The sequence below is a fragment of the Ambystoma mexicanum genome, chromosome 5q (genome assembly GCF_040938575.1).
Source record: "Ambystoma mexicanum isolate Mex_15411 chromosome 5q, UKY_AmexF1_1, whole genome shotgun sequence".
In the NCBI taxonomy this organism is placed as follows: Eukaryota; Metazoa; Chordata; class Amphibia; order Caudata; family Ambystomatidae; genus Ambystoma; species Ambystoma mexicanum.
Genome location: NC_090933.1, coordinates 930,358,502 through 930,373,965, shown reverse-complemented (window position 1 = coordinate 930,373,965; position 15,464 = coordinate 930,358,502).

The following is a 15,464-nucleotide window of genomic DNA, read 5'->3' as shown; positions in this document are numbered from 1 at the left end:
CTTCTTTCGACTGCCTGAGACACTAATAAAAGAGTTCATATCGGGGAAAAACAGACATAGGATAGCGTTATCGACATTAGTTCTACCATACAGCCTGGGTGGCATCCAGCTCCCAAATTTGGAAAAATACTATTTAGCAGCCCAGCTCAACTTTGTGTCCAAATGGCTTTCCGACGAACCCACTGCTGAAACACCCCTGCTGCAGGCCATGATCCTCCCGTTCCACTTGAAAGAACTGGTATGGGTACCCTCACAACTGCTGGGAAAAGCACCCATCTTAGTCACCCAGGGGAGGTAAATCTGGCGCAGAATGAAAACACTTACCCGCACGCAGAACGCCTACGCACCAGAAGTACCACTGATCGCAGACCTAGGCACGACGACCACAGACCTGAAACAAATCAGATTATGGGAAAGGGAAGGGGTCTACACCTGGGGGGACCTTTCCAAGGAGGGCACCGTTAGGGAGTTTGCCTCGCTACAGGACATTGAAGGCATTCACATGAGCCAGTTCCTCTGCTACCAGAGAGTCCGCACCACAGCACGACACAAATGGGAAATATGGCCTGAAGAACCGGACACAGAACCATTCTTAACGCTGCTATACAATATGGGGGAGGGCAGTAGACCAATATCCCTAATATATGGACACCTGAGCAACATACCTACCCCCCGTTGCATGGAAATGAAAAATAAGTGGGAAACAGATATAGGCAGGGAAATGACAGAGGGGCAGTGGAAAAGGGCACTCATATTCCCCAAAGAGGTGTCAAGAAACCACAGATTCCGACAGATACAGATGAATGTGCTACATCGAACTTACCTAACCCCAAATTGAATAGCCAAATTTAACAAGCAAGCGCAGTCAAACTGTACCTGGTGCATGAGGGAGAAAGCTGACCTGATTCATATGCTGTGGGAATGCCCCAAAACAAGGGCACTGTGGGACAAAGTGAAACAGACGTGCGAGAAAGCAGGCATGACTAAATATAAATGGACACCCGAGGAGTGCGAACTGGGAACTTACCCCAGGTTAGCCAAGCTCAAGCACACAGTTAGACTCATGGACATAACGCGCATACTGGCCAAAAGGACCATAGCCATGTCTTGGAAAAAACCTGCGGGACCACAATACAAAACATGGTACAGTGAAACTGAACGATGGTTGTTGTTGGTTGTTGTTGGCTGAGACCAAGGTTTGGGAGGAGTGTGTCGCCAGGTCCACCGATGAGTCCAGCAGGGCGCTCGAGGCATGGAAAGAACTCACTAGATATGTTTCTCCCCTCGGATGGCAAGCCCCCATGAATCAATGAACTGAGACGAACACACCAACAGGACAGACAAGGACAACTTAGGAGAAATCACCAGAGTTATTGCTGGGCCCGGGAGGACACCCCCGTGTCCCCCCTTGTGCAATCTGAACATTCCCCCTTGCCAACCCACCCCCCCGGGACAAGAGATACTGCGACACACAAACAAAGCAAGGAGACAGTTATTGTTGATTGTTAAAATGTTAAAGTTAAGTTGAAATGCATTGCAATTGAATGTGCGCAAGGCACAATTGAAAGTTGTGTAATTGATATTGTTGGAAAAATGCCAATAAACAAATTTAAAAATAAATATGTCTATGCAAGTCTGTAAGTTACTGTGTTCATAAAATAATAAAAATTGTTTTAAAAAATAAATAAAAATAAAAAAGAATAGATTTATCCCAGTTGATTTACAGCCCCAAATACAATCCAAACTCTGTCAAAATGTCCATATCTCTTGGTACATATCTCTCGGGATTCATTAGGTACAGTAAAATGTTATTGGCATATAACAAAATTAGTTTCTCTCTAACCCCTGGCCCGAGGTATCCTGTCAGCTCTGGGTCTCCCCTGTCCCATTCCACCAAATGATATAGCACTATTGTTATTGTTATTTTGCATTTATATAGCGCCTTATATACCATTGGTATGGTCTGAAGGCGCTGGTAGGTTGAACGCCCTTGGGAACCGAAGTTCAGGTCAGTAGAGAGAGTAGAGGGAGTCCAAAAGTGCGTGTGCGCACCAGGTATGTGTGCAGCTGGTGCGGAAATCGAGTGGTAGCTGCTTCTTAGCTGTAGGTGTGGTGGTTGAGCGGTCAGGAGTATGTGTTCGCTCTGGTCGGTTTTACCCAGAACGAGTGTGGCTGCGTTAGGCCTGAGGAGAACGCCTGGCTGGGGGGTGTGAAACCAGCAATGATTACTTAGAGTGATGTGGAGTAAGCGGGAGAATGTAGATATGAGAACAGTTATACCGAATGTTGTCATAGTATCTCTGTGTTCTAGATGAGTGGTGGTGTAAGGGGGAGAGTAAGCGTGGGGTGTGGTATGATGTATGTTTTCAAGTGTTTCCTTCATTCCAAAGCATATTAAGTATCGTCCGTTGCACATATTCGTCCGTTCCTCATACTCGTCCGCTCCACACATTCGTCCAGTCATTATCATCGTCTAGTTCACACCCTCGTCCAGTCGGCACACTCGTCCAGTCTGCACGCTTTCTTTGCTGCGATTGGTGTGAGAGAGGGTAGGGGGGTCAGAGGGGGAGACAGAGGCAGCTTTGGTTCTCGCTAGGGCTAGGCGCGCAGTTTTTAGGGAGGGGAAAGGGTGCGGTCGGGGGGGAGGTGGCAGGGGTATGATGGCAAGGCGGGGGGTGGGTGATTGCGGGGTGGGGTGTGGTAGTGGGGGGAGCAGGCACGGGCAGTGCTGGTGGGTCGGCAGTGGGGTTCAGGAGATGAGTGGTCTTGGGTTTCTGATGGGCACTGGTGGAGTTGGTGCACTCATGATTGGTGTGAGGTTGATTTGGGAGGGTTTTCTGATTGTAGTTCTAGGGTCGGTGACTCACACTTATAGGTACACTTCTGGGCTCAACTAGTCAAGGACTAATTGGTGCTTCTAAGCAATTGGATATACTTCTAAGTGCAACTTGGTACGGTTCTAAATGCAATTGGGTACACTTTCTTAATGCAGTTGGGTATACTACTGAGTTGAGGAACTTTCAGAGAGGCTAATGGGCGCAACTTCAACTGTAGTTGGATATACTTCTAAATGCAGGTGGGAACAGTCCTAAATTCAACTTTCTCAGAGAGGGTATTGGGTGCAATTTCCAAATGCAATTGGGTACACTTCTAAATGTTGGTGGGAACAATTCTAAATTCAACTTTCTCAGAGAGGGTGCAGGGTACAGTTCTAGATGCAGGTAGGAACAGTTCTTAATTCAACTTTCTCAGAGAGGCTAATTGGGCGCAGCTTCTAATTAAGATTGGGTATAATTCTAATGCAGGTGGGAACAATTCTGAATTCAACTTTCACAGAGAGGGTGCAGGTATAATTCTAGATGCAGGTATAGTGGAGGATGTGCAATGGCAAGCTCCTGCTGGTATTAGGACAGTGGCATCAGTTAATGTTTGCACCCACAGCCTTAAGTGGGCTTTTTTTATGCAGGAGCTTTATTAAACTAATCATTAATGAACACATGCACTTACCATGGGCTTATCGTAGAATGGAAACCCCTGCATGGAGCGCAAGGCATTGGTGGAACTGCTGACTTCTTTAAAGATGACAAATGCTTGACCCCTCATCTTTAAACTACGAGACACCAAAATATCCAAGATCTGCCCAAAGTGTGAAAAAATTGCATAAAGCGATTTTTCAGCTCATCCGCCCTCCGCAGTCGTCCGCCTTCCGCAGTCGTTCGCCCTCCACAGTCGTCCGCCCTCTGCAGTCATCCGCCCTCCGCAGTCGTCCGCCCTCCGCAATCGTCCGCCCTCCGCAATCGTCCGTCCTCCGCAGTCATCTGCGCTCCGCGGTCAACCGCCCTCCGCAATCATCCGCCCACCACCGTCATCCTTTTTCCACAGACATCCGCTCTCCACAGACATCCGCCCTCCACAGTCATCTTCCACAGGCATCCACCTTCCACATTCATCCGCCCTGCCCAGTCGTCCGCCGTCCACAGTCATTCGCCCTCCACAGTCATCCGCACTCTACAGTCATCTTCTACAGGCATACACCCTCCATAGGCATACATCCTCCATAGTCATCCGCCCTGCTCAGTCGTACGCGCTACCCAGTCATCCGCTCTCCACAGTCATCCGGCCTCCACAGTCATTCGCCCTCCAGAGTCATCCGCCTTCCACAGTCATCCGCCCTCCACAGTCATCCGCCCTCTACAGTCCTCCACAGTCATCCGCACTCTACAGTCATCTTTTACAGGCATACACCCTCCATAGGCATACATCCTCCATAGTCATCCGCCCTGCCCAGTCGTACGCGCTACCCAGTCATCCGCTCTCCACAGTCATCCGGCCTCCACAGTCATTCGCCCTCCAGAGTCATCCGCCTTCCACAGTCATCCGCCCTTTACAGTCATCAGCCCTCCACAGTCGTCCGCGCTCCACAGTCGTCCGCGCTCCACAGTCATCTGTTCACCACACACATCGGCTTTCCAAGCTCGTCTACGCTCTATTTTTCTTTTATCCAGTGATCAATTCGTATTATTGACTTCACTGTATAGGTCTACATTACTCGTTTTAATTTATTTCATCAATTTGTGATACAGTCGATTTTTTTTTTTTTTTGCTTTTTTTGCTATAGGTGCTTCGCTGGGTCGGTGTTATTTTGGTGATGCTAGAACGGAACCGGTTGGTTTTAGGGAAAGAGCCAGGTTTTCAGTAGTTTGCGGAAAGCTGTTAGCTCCTCGGTTAGCCTGATGTGGGGTGGGAGAGAGTTCCACAGGGTTGGGGCTAGGGCTGAGAATGATGCTCCGCCCAACCTGACTGAGTTTGTCTTAGGAATTACTAGGAGGCCGGCTGTGCTTGATCTAAGGGTGCGAGTGGGGTGATAAGCTATTAGTTTTTCTTGAACTATAGCAAAGAGCATAGGGGATAGTGGACACCCCTGTCTGGGACAACGCTCCAATTTGAAGTTGTCCAATAAGGTTGTGTTTACCTTCACTCAGGCTGTGAGATCAGTGTATAGTAATTTCACCCAAACAGTGAACTCCTCTCCCATTTTTCTTATTACCGCAAACATGTACCCCCATTCAACCGAGTCAAAGTCTGAGCATCTAGTGCCAGTAGGTCCAGTGGATGTTGTTTCTCTCTTTCGAGAACCAGATGCAGGCGTCTGATGTTCCTACTCTTGAATCTATGTGGAATAAACCAGCTTTGTTCCTTGTTTTCTATGTTCGCCATCACTTTTTGCAACCTATTCTCTAGGACTTTGGCCAGGATTTTAGTCTGAGCGTTTTTCAGAGAGATAGGTATATATGATCCCCAGTTTTCACTTGGCTTCCTCTCCTCTCCATAGTTGCTTCCCGTAGGTCTGGCAGCATTACCCGCATCTGCCCCACTGTTTCTTCTTTCAGTTTTAGCCATAACTACAAGGGAAGACCATTCGGTCCCGCTGTTTTCCCTTCCAATTAAGAAATAGCTGTCTCCATTTCTTCTGCCTGATATGTTCAACTGGGTTGCGTACTGGTGCCTAAAGTACTCTGCGAAGTGCTGTCCAGCTTCATGTGGGTACCTCAAGGCTCCTCTCTATTCTCCCACCTAATTTCATATATCAGCGGTTTCTCTCCTTCCTTTGTGCTAACCAGGCCAATAATTTTAACATTTTATCCCCCCACTCATATATTTGAGCTCCCTTATGCCACAATCACCTCTTGGCCCTTATGCGTGCTTCAGTTTTGACCTCCTCTTTTGGCCTTTTCATTTCTCTCCATGTGTCCCCTGACTGAGTCTCCCTGAATTGCCTTTCTAGGTCCACCACCTTTGCCTCCTTCTCCACGAATTGTTTCTCCCTATCCTTCACTTTCACCATCTTCACTGCCATAGCTTTCCGCCTCAGTAACTCCTAATACGCTTGCCACAGTGGTTGCTTGGAATCTACTGCGTCCCCGCTGAGATAAAAGAATTGCACAGTTTCCTCCTTCAATTTTTGTACAATCTCTGGATCAAGTAAATGGTATGAACCCAGTCTCCATACTCCTCACCGAAGGTGGCGCCTTTGTCCTAACCTTCCATGTGAGTGGTGCACGGTCCGAGATGCCTCTCGAGAGATATCACCCCCTCTCCTCTTTGACCCTGTCCGTGTGTGGAGGGAATCCTAATCTGAAACCTCCCTCGCTTCTGGCATGCCTTCCTCCACACATCTGCTAACCCCATCGCTTCCAGAAAATCGCCCAGTTTTGTGTCTCTGATTTCTGCCCTCGAGTTGGCCTTTCATCTGTGCTTTGCCTGGTTCACCACAGCGTTGAAGTCTCCTGAAATTATCGTTGTTCCTGACAGTCCTTCTAGGATCATTCTTTTAACCTCTTCTAGTGTGTCTGCCAGCATTGTGGAAGGCGAGTACACACTCAAAATATTAATAGGGTCTGTACGATGAGCCCTGTGATTCCCACCACTCTTCTTTTCCAGTCTTTCATGATTTGCATGGGCAGAGATTTCTTAATTAGCATCCCTACTCCTCTGGATCCCCTCACAAACCTTGAGTGTATCTCATGTCTGTATGTTTCCCTCCCCAGGAGCCTGCCCACGTCTCCCAACTGGTGGGGTGGGTTTCCTGAAGTAGCACCATATCGGGCTTTTCTGGTACTGGAACACTGCACTCTGATTTGCTGCTCTATTATCAGAAATACTGGAGACCATTGATGATTAGACCATACTCTTTAATCACCACTTAATAAATGACAACACTACATTCCATATTTCTCCATAACATTCCCACATTCCATCCGTGACCTAGTAGCATTCATAACATTCTATATTCCAGCAACTATTCACAATGCAACAATCCCCCCTTACTTATCATTTAACTTATCCTTAATATGAAATACTCAAACTATCAACTAAATGCTTACTTCTGCCAACTATGTAAATATATCATTGTTTGTTGTTTGCTTTGTACTCACAGGTCGCCGAATTACCGTCTACATTTGCTCGATTAATCGGTCCGGCTTATGCACCATTCGATGAGGACGACTTCTCACCCGTATTGTTCTGGAATTATATTCTCCAGATTCTCCACTACACCCTGACTCATCAGGATGTGACACATCTGTTATGGAACCCAAACCACCACCATGACCATCACCCATACCACCACCCGTATGTCCAGTCACTTCTCTACTGTTCTGAATATCTCCTGAGTTCACAGAGATATCATCCCACATTGAATTGTCAATCATTTCACCATCAAAGTCACATCCCTCTTTACTCTCATCATTGCCCTCAAGGTCCTCTTGAAACATCCTCCTAAAGAACGATGCATTCCTGGTTACTTCATGATTGTCCTCATCCAAAGCAGTAATCATGGCTCCCTTCACTCTTTTCACCTTCCACACCACCGGTTTGTACCTTGAGTCTAATTTGGAGCGCACTCTTTGCCGTACCAATACACGTTCTCCTAACCCAATCGTATTGTCCTTTGCTCTCCTTTTGTAATCAGTCCATTCTTTGATCTTCTTTCTCCTTATTTCATCTTGCTTCCTTATCTCTTCATCTTGTTCAAGTGTGTAGTCATTAAACTGTGGTATACGGCTTCAAGGTCTATATCGAATCATTAGCTCAGACGGCAAATATCCCGCCATCTGATTCGGAGTATTCCTGTAACTTCTAAGCATTTGTGACACTGCTTGAGTCATTGACATATTCTCCACCATAGCTCTTTGTCTCGTTTTATTTAGATTAAGCATGCATTTCTCGACCATTCCATTAGCTTGGGGCCACAATGGAGTAATCTTGGTGTTTAAACCCTAAGTATGCTGTAAATCTCTCAAACTGATGTCCTTGAAACGGAGGCCCAGTATCTGTCTTGACTATTTTGGGAATTCCCCATTCACTGAACACCTCATCTAGAACTCCAACCACATGATGGAAAGCCATTGACATTTCATGTTTTACCAGAGGGAATCGCAAATATTCATCCAAAATTACTAATAAATATCCCCCTTCTTCCAAAAGTCCATAATAATCCATGGATACTCTACTCCAAGGTGCATCTGGTAAGGGAACAATTTGAAGTGGACAAACATTGCTATCCGATGCGGACACCTGACACGCAAAGCACTTCTTCACGACGTCTTCAACCATTATATCCATCCACAGGTAACCACACCTGATTTCTCAACATTTTCTTCGTATTTGTTATTCCTCTATGGCCTTCATGTGCTAACATCACCAGCAGCATCTTTATTAAACTTTTAGGTGCCACTAGTCTATTTCCCCTTAGAGCATTCCATCATCTGTTGATGCCAACTCTCCACTGATTCTTGCCATTCTCTGCAGCTCTTTCATGCCTACCCCTCTTTCCACCTCTTGTTCTTTCAATACCTTTTTCCACTGACCAGTTACAGTCAAATGTATGGCCGCTTGAATTGTCAGATCATCCTTGCTTTTTTCAGCAAATATATCTCTCGATATTGTTGGTGGCAAGGCGTTAGTAGATAAATATGAAACATAATTTTCTGCCTCCATTTGCATTTTATCATCATTTTCTTTTGTTGGATGTCGAGATAAATAATCAGCCGATTTGCCTCTTTCCCGGGTTGGTGCACAATAACATAGTCATATTCCTGCAGGCATATTCCCCATCTTTCAATTTGTGGAGGCATTCTAACTCTCGGATTTCCAAATAACAATATTAACGCCTGATGATCAGTGATGAGCGTGAATGGTCTTCCAATTATGAAATGATGGAATTTTTCACATACCCATACAGCGCTAAACTCTCTCTTTCTGCCTGTGAATATGCTTGGTCAATTTTATTCAATGCCCGACTAGTGTACATTATAACATGCCTTCCATCCTCCTTTCCTGGTTCAATTTGTGCCAGAATTGCTCCTAGTCCCACGGGACTAGCGTCTACAGTGACTTCTGTTTCCCACTCTGGGTTGTAGTAGGCTAACCGTCGACCATTGACAAGTTCCCTCTTTATTTACTCAAAACTGTTATTGCACTTTTCATCCCGTATGAACACCATCTCTTTCTTCAACAGTTGCTGCAGAGGATCTGTTAACGTCGCAAACTCAGGCACATAGCAAGCACAATCACCTGTCATTCCTAAGAATGACCTTAATTCAGGTACATCCCTTCATGGTTCCAACTCAACAATGGTATTCACTTTGTTCGAATCTGCTCTTATTCCATTTCAGAGAATGTCCAAAGAAACGTAAACTTTGTTTACTCACATCACATTTGGCTTCATTCAGTGTTAGGCCACTATTTTGTAAAGCCATAAACACCTCCTCTAATGCTTCATCATGCTGTTTTTGAGTGGTACCATATACTAATATGTCATCACTGTAATTGAATGCATTTTTTACAGGTGCAATGACCTTCCTGATTGCTTCTTGAAATATTTCTGCTGCCGATGATATTCCAAAACTGAGCCTCTTATATCTATACAAACCCTCATGAGTTGTCAATGTGGTTATATATCTGGACTCAGGTTCAATTTCTAGCTGGTGGTATCCTTGATTTAAGTCAGGTTTTGTGAATCTCGTTGCTCGATTTAACCTAATGATCATGTCCTCGATACTAGGTACAGGATGTCTCTCTATTTGTATAGCTACATTGGGGATCCTCATGTCTACACATAAGCAAATGCGTCCATAAGCCTTTGGGACTACAACCAACGGCGATACCCATGGGGTTGGACCACTCTCCACCTTTTCAATTATATCATTATCAATTAGTTGTTTTAGTTCTTTGGAAACTTTTTCCTGAAGGTGGAATCCTATTCTCCTTGGATGGTGGGGGACCAGCTGAATCTGCAAATCAATGTGTAGATCATCTCCTTTCCACTTTCCTACTCCTTTGAACAAGTTGGGAAACTTCTCTTTGAGCACTTCTATATTCATTGTGCTTTCTGTTATAGTTTGTATGTCCAGTCTTTGAGGAGGCATACCCTTTATCATCTCAGACTTGTTGTAGTTCACATTGATGATCTTGAGGCTTGTTGCAGTCTTGCAGCTCATGAGACATCTCCCTTCTACGGGACTGTGTATGACAAACATTTCAACTGGCATGCAAGTATCTTTATGTATTAGATCACATGTGAATTTCCCTTTTAGAGCCAACGGTCTTATGGCTCCCCATTGAAATATGTTTGCCTTTGTCAGTCGTAATGGCTATAATTGTGCTATTTTTTCATATATGTTGTGGCTCATTACGTTTACCGTGGCACCAGTGTCCACTAAGAATAGTATGTCTTGATTTCCTAGACTTATGGTTACCGTTATAGCTCTGTTTCCGTTTGATACATCATATATCAGTCTCACATATTCCTTGTTGTACATGTCGTAATCTAGGTATCCATTGTTTATGTTTTTTCTGTCCTCAATTGGGGGATTTTCATAAGGATCATTACAGATTTCATTTGTACATTCTTGATCATTATTTGTCTGCGGCATGAGTATTTGTTCAGTTCCCATTTGTCTGGTTCATCATTATCTTTTAGAGCATCCATACTTCTTACAAATCCTGGTCGAAATTCTGGTTGATTTGGACTTGGTCTCCCGTTACCACTTAGTCTTTCTATGTTTGTTCTTGCATTGAATTGTCTTTGATTTTTATACCTCCGAGCTGGAATTATTTGGGCATTTGGTTTTTGTACAGTCGTCCAGGTCAATTTTTCTCTGCACATATTTTGGAAATTATTTCCTTGTCCACATCGTAAACACATGTGACCAAATGCCGGACACTGACCGCTATGTGGGAATTCGAAACCACACCTGTAACATTGTCTTTCTCCACCAACCTTATGACCATTGTTCCAATATGATTCATTTGGAACCCTTCTCTGCCATTGTGTGCCTTGTCTCTGATTTATAATAGCACTGGTTTCCAGCCCCTTGGGATTTTCCATATTGGCTGCTTGTGTATCCACCCTTTCATAAATTCGTGCCAGCTCAAGTACTTCTTTCAGTGGAAGGGATTTTCTTAATAGATGTTTTCTAAACTGTGACGACAGACACCCTTCAATGATCCGTAGTCTAATTGCTTCATCGTCATTGAAATGTGAGAAATCACAATATATCGCTTTCCGTTGTAAACGTAATGCAAACTGCGCAATGGTTTCACTTGGGCTCTGAGTGCATTAATTGAAAATGTAGCGCTCATAATCTCTATTTAGTGGTACACGATTTTTGCATGTATTGCTGTTATCAACAGTTGGTAGGTCGCTTTTTCCTCTGGTGGTATTGTTTTAATAACACTTTTAATTTCTCTCCCTACTAAATTTGTAAAAATGTCCTGTTTATTAGCTGCATTTTGATTTCCTACTGCTCTCAGAAATTCTTTGAATTCATCAAGCCACTCCTGCCATCTTTGTCCTTGATCATCCTGGGGCTCTAGGTTGAAAGGAGTAGGTTTTCTCAAGTAGTTGGTTGGGTCTGTTAATATCGCTGGGGTCACTGATGTAGCTTGTGAAGAGGCACCTGTATCTCCACTTGCATTATCAGACGACATTTTCTGCTTTCCTTGTGTATTGTTTATACGTGCTGTGTAATAGTATTGCTATTTGTTGTTGTTTCTTTGTATGATGTCTTTTCATGGCTCTTGGTGTTATTGATTGTTTGCTTTATTTGTTTGGAATCCAGTTTATGTAGTTTATATATGCCTTTTTTTCACTTGTTATCATGAGTTACAGTAGCTAAAATCGTTGTCTTGACTGGAAATTATAATGCATACTTTAATACTGTATTCTTTTTGTAACGTATCGTAACGTATCAATGTTTTCTTTGTTTCCATATGATTGCCGGTTCTGGGTTGCTATGATAATGTCCTTTCAGTAATGTGGCACTTTCAAAATGACGGCACGTCTCGGGCACGTCTTTGGGTGCCCTTTTCTAATGATTTTGGGATACTGGAGGTACGTTTCGGCACGTTTTAGGTGACTTTTTCTAATGCTTCCCCGTTGCCTTGCACGTCTACTGAGGCTTCCCTTGCGCACTGCCTCGCGCAATGCTTGTATGCCGTTTGAACTAATTGAATAATGCGCTGCCTATTTTCTTACTCTCTTTGATGCCACCCACTAGGCATGTTCTTTATCATTATTTATTTTTTTTAACGCTGCTATCAATTGATCATTCTACCGTATGTGTTTGTTCCCTTATTTCGCCTTCCAGGCTCAGCTTCCCAACCTTCCGTTGTTTACGTCCAATCTTTCACTGTTTTCTTGCTCCAGCTTTATCTGTTGCATGTCGGCCGTCCTTCATGTTTTGTTTATCCTCGTCGGCATTTGTTTTGCTGCTTTATTATCAGTAATACTGGAGACCATTGATGATTAGACCGTACTCTTTAATCACCACTTAATAACTGACAACACTACATTCCATATTTCCCCAGAACATTCCCACATTCCATGCGTGACCTAGTAGCATTCATAACATTTTATATTCCGGCAACTATTCACAATGCAACACACTCCTCTTAATCTTATAATTTAGCCCATTTCCGTTCCAGGGGATACCCTGCAGCATACTTGTATTATCCATGCCGGTACCACCCTAGTCTAAAGTCTATCCCGTGTCTGTAACATGGTCCACTATCCTCCCTACTGTTTATTGTGCCTGTGGCCTGCCTCTGTTTAGTCAAACTCCCCCCACGACCTCCCTGTTCACCCTGTCTTCCACCCGGCTCAACCCTTTCCACCCCATACTTGTTCTACAACTGTTAAGTTTCTGTCTCTACTTTAAACACAAGCCCCCAACTATAAAAACAACACTGTGAGAACTAGCTACCCTTTTCCCCTGTCTCCCGTTCTCCCTTAGTCCCTTCCCCTACCCCTCATGTGTTCTTCTTCTGCTTGTTCCATTAAGACACCCCCATCATTGTCTCCCCTCTCCCTCTCTGCTGGCAGGATAAGCCCTCTCAAGTTCTCTCCGTTCTTTGCCTCCTTCCTCCCGTGTGCAGATTTGAATGCCCGGGCCAAGGTATGTCCGTTGTACCCCCTCCTCAGCTTCTTCAGCAAACTTTCCCGCTTTCAGTGCCCAGCGATTGGGATGTCTCTGATGCAGAGAGCTGTTCCGCCACACTCCCATTGTTCCATCCGGTTCTACCCTGAACCTGAAGTCCTTGGTACCCTCTCCTATCGGACGGCATTGGAATTCCTCCTTCCTTCCTATAGGTGCATTCTGTTGTCCAGTAGTCTCCCTGGTGCCTGCCTTTTTTCTTTCCTCGGGGCATCCAGCTAGTCCCATGCCTTGCCAGTGTTCTGAAATATCCACAATATCTCTCCCACCACAACCTTTAGCTTTGTTGTGAATACCAGCATGTATATAAACTGGTTATTCTGCAGTTGCCTTCTCACATCCTCTAACAATTTCATCACCGACTGCACCTGCAGGGTATAATCAGGGAAGATGAGGATGCTTGTGTTGCCGATATTGATGGGTCCCCTGGCCCTTGCCGTCTGTAGCATGACATCACTATCTCTAAAATTAAAGAGTTTTGCGAATACTAGTCGTGGCGGAGTTCCCGGGGGTGGTGGTCTGCCCGGAACTCGGTGCGCCCTTTCTATCAACAAGAAATTGGTGAGTCCCTTTGGTCTCATGTCCTCCCTGACCCATTTCTCCAGGAATAGGTCCATCGCTGGTCCCTCAGCCCTCTATGGGAGGACCAAGATTCGGATGTTTGCCCTGTGAGACTTCTCCTCTGTGTCTTCTGCTCTCTCTTCCGGGTTTTAAGATACAGTCAGGAGGCTTTGCACCTGCGTCTGGAGGGCTGCCATCATATCTTCCCGTTGACTGATCCTCTGTTCTGCCTCTCCCACTCTTTCTGACACTGCCCGTAAGCCTGTATGGATCAGGGAAACATCCACCCCCACCTGGTCTATTCTATCTTACAGGCTTGTCCTTGTATCTATCAACACCTGTAGTACTTGGGCCAGCGTAGGTTCCATTCCCCCAGCTGTGGCGGAGTTCTTTGAGCTCAGGCCAGGTTTGCTTCCATGGATTTGTATGTGCTGAGTGTCCATCTGATCCACCATAAATATAATAATTTTGCTCTGCATCCCCTTCACATTGTTTTCCTTTACCATTGCTGTTGTCGGTATATTTCTTTTTCTCTGGGGATTTATTTCTTCTTCCTTTCTCGTTTGTCACTCTCCTGGGATATATCCATGCTCCTGGTCCCTGGTTCAGCAACTCACTTCCATTCCGCGGTCACTGTGCCAGCTTTCAGCATCCGGCCTCTGAGTTTCTATTGTTGAATACACGGATCAGGCCCTTCTATTGCTCCAGGCTGTATTCCCCTCCTTGTATGCACTCACCTCGTGGCCAGGCATGTGGAAGTAGCATTCTCCCCTCACTTGTCCTTCGTGCCTCCTCCGCGGTTCTTCCCGCAGTGTCCTTCTCTCTCCCTTTCCTTTGCAAAGTCTCTCCTCTCTGTTCCGCTAGATGCACAATTCAATGCTGGGCCCGAAGGGGGAGAGGCAGCCTCTGGATCCCTTTCTCTAGGGGTGATCCTCCTTCCCCGATGGGGGCCTGCAGGAGGTGTACTCCCTCTACTTGTCACCCACCTTGTCTGTTCAGCCTCCCCTCGGGTTCCCGGTCGAATGCACCAGTCGTGACCCATAGCGTGGTGTCCTTGTCAGTCTCTTCTCCTCTGCTCGCCCTGTCCAAAGCACCTCAGGCAATCACCCCACTCAGTGCCGGTGCAAGGATGGGTGCCGGGCACCAGCTCTCTGTCTGCAGGGGCACCCCTCCTGTGACCTCGCTCCTCCAATGCAGGGGTTCCACTTTCTGGGCCTGGGAGTGTGTGACTTTGTGGCCTGCACACAGAGGCCTTGCTAGAGTGGAGGTAGTGGGGCTATAGCCCCGGGTCTTTTGGTTGTAGTCCCGGATAGAAGTTCAGGTGCTACAACCAAAATGCTAGCTAGCCCTGAGTCCCACCAGTCCCGACATTAGCTTAGCCCCTGATCTTTTCCAGAGCTAGCAACACCCCTGTCTGCGCCCCTCAGCTGTTCACCTGGTTCCGCTGCCTCCCCCTCTTTGTGAACGGTCTCTTTATGCTCCTCCTGATGTCCAGAGGAGGGTTTTGTTCCCTATCGTGTCTCTGAGGAAAGGATTTGTTTTGGATATTTGTGGAGTCAGGTCGAGAGCCATTAAGTTAGGTGGCCATTTTGTTCCAAACCCCCTGGTGGTTCTCCATATCTGCCTTTAGCGACACTACCCCTTGCGCCACCTTGGGGAGAAGGCCTCTATTCTGATGTTGCATCTTAGGACTCTGCACCATCACAAAATGTAGCCAAAGGGAGGTGACATGTGTGTGAGATGGGAAAGATTTACAGTTGTGCCCTCTGACCCACAGGCTAGTGATATTCAATAATGTGTTTAGGATATGCATAGGGGATATACAAGAGGAACAAGTATGTATGATACATTCCAGTAGATTTGAGGTACATGTCTGGAGTCATACTGGGGGGAAATGGATTTTAA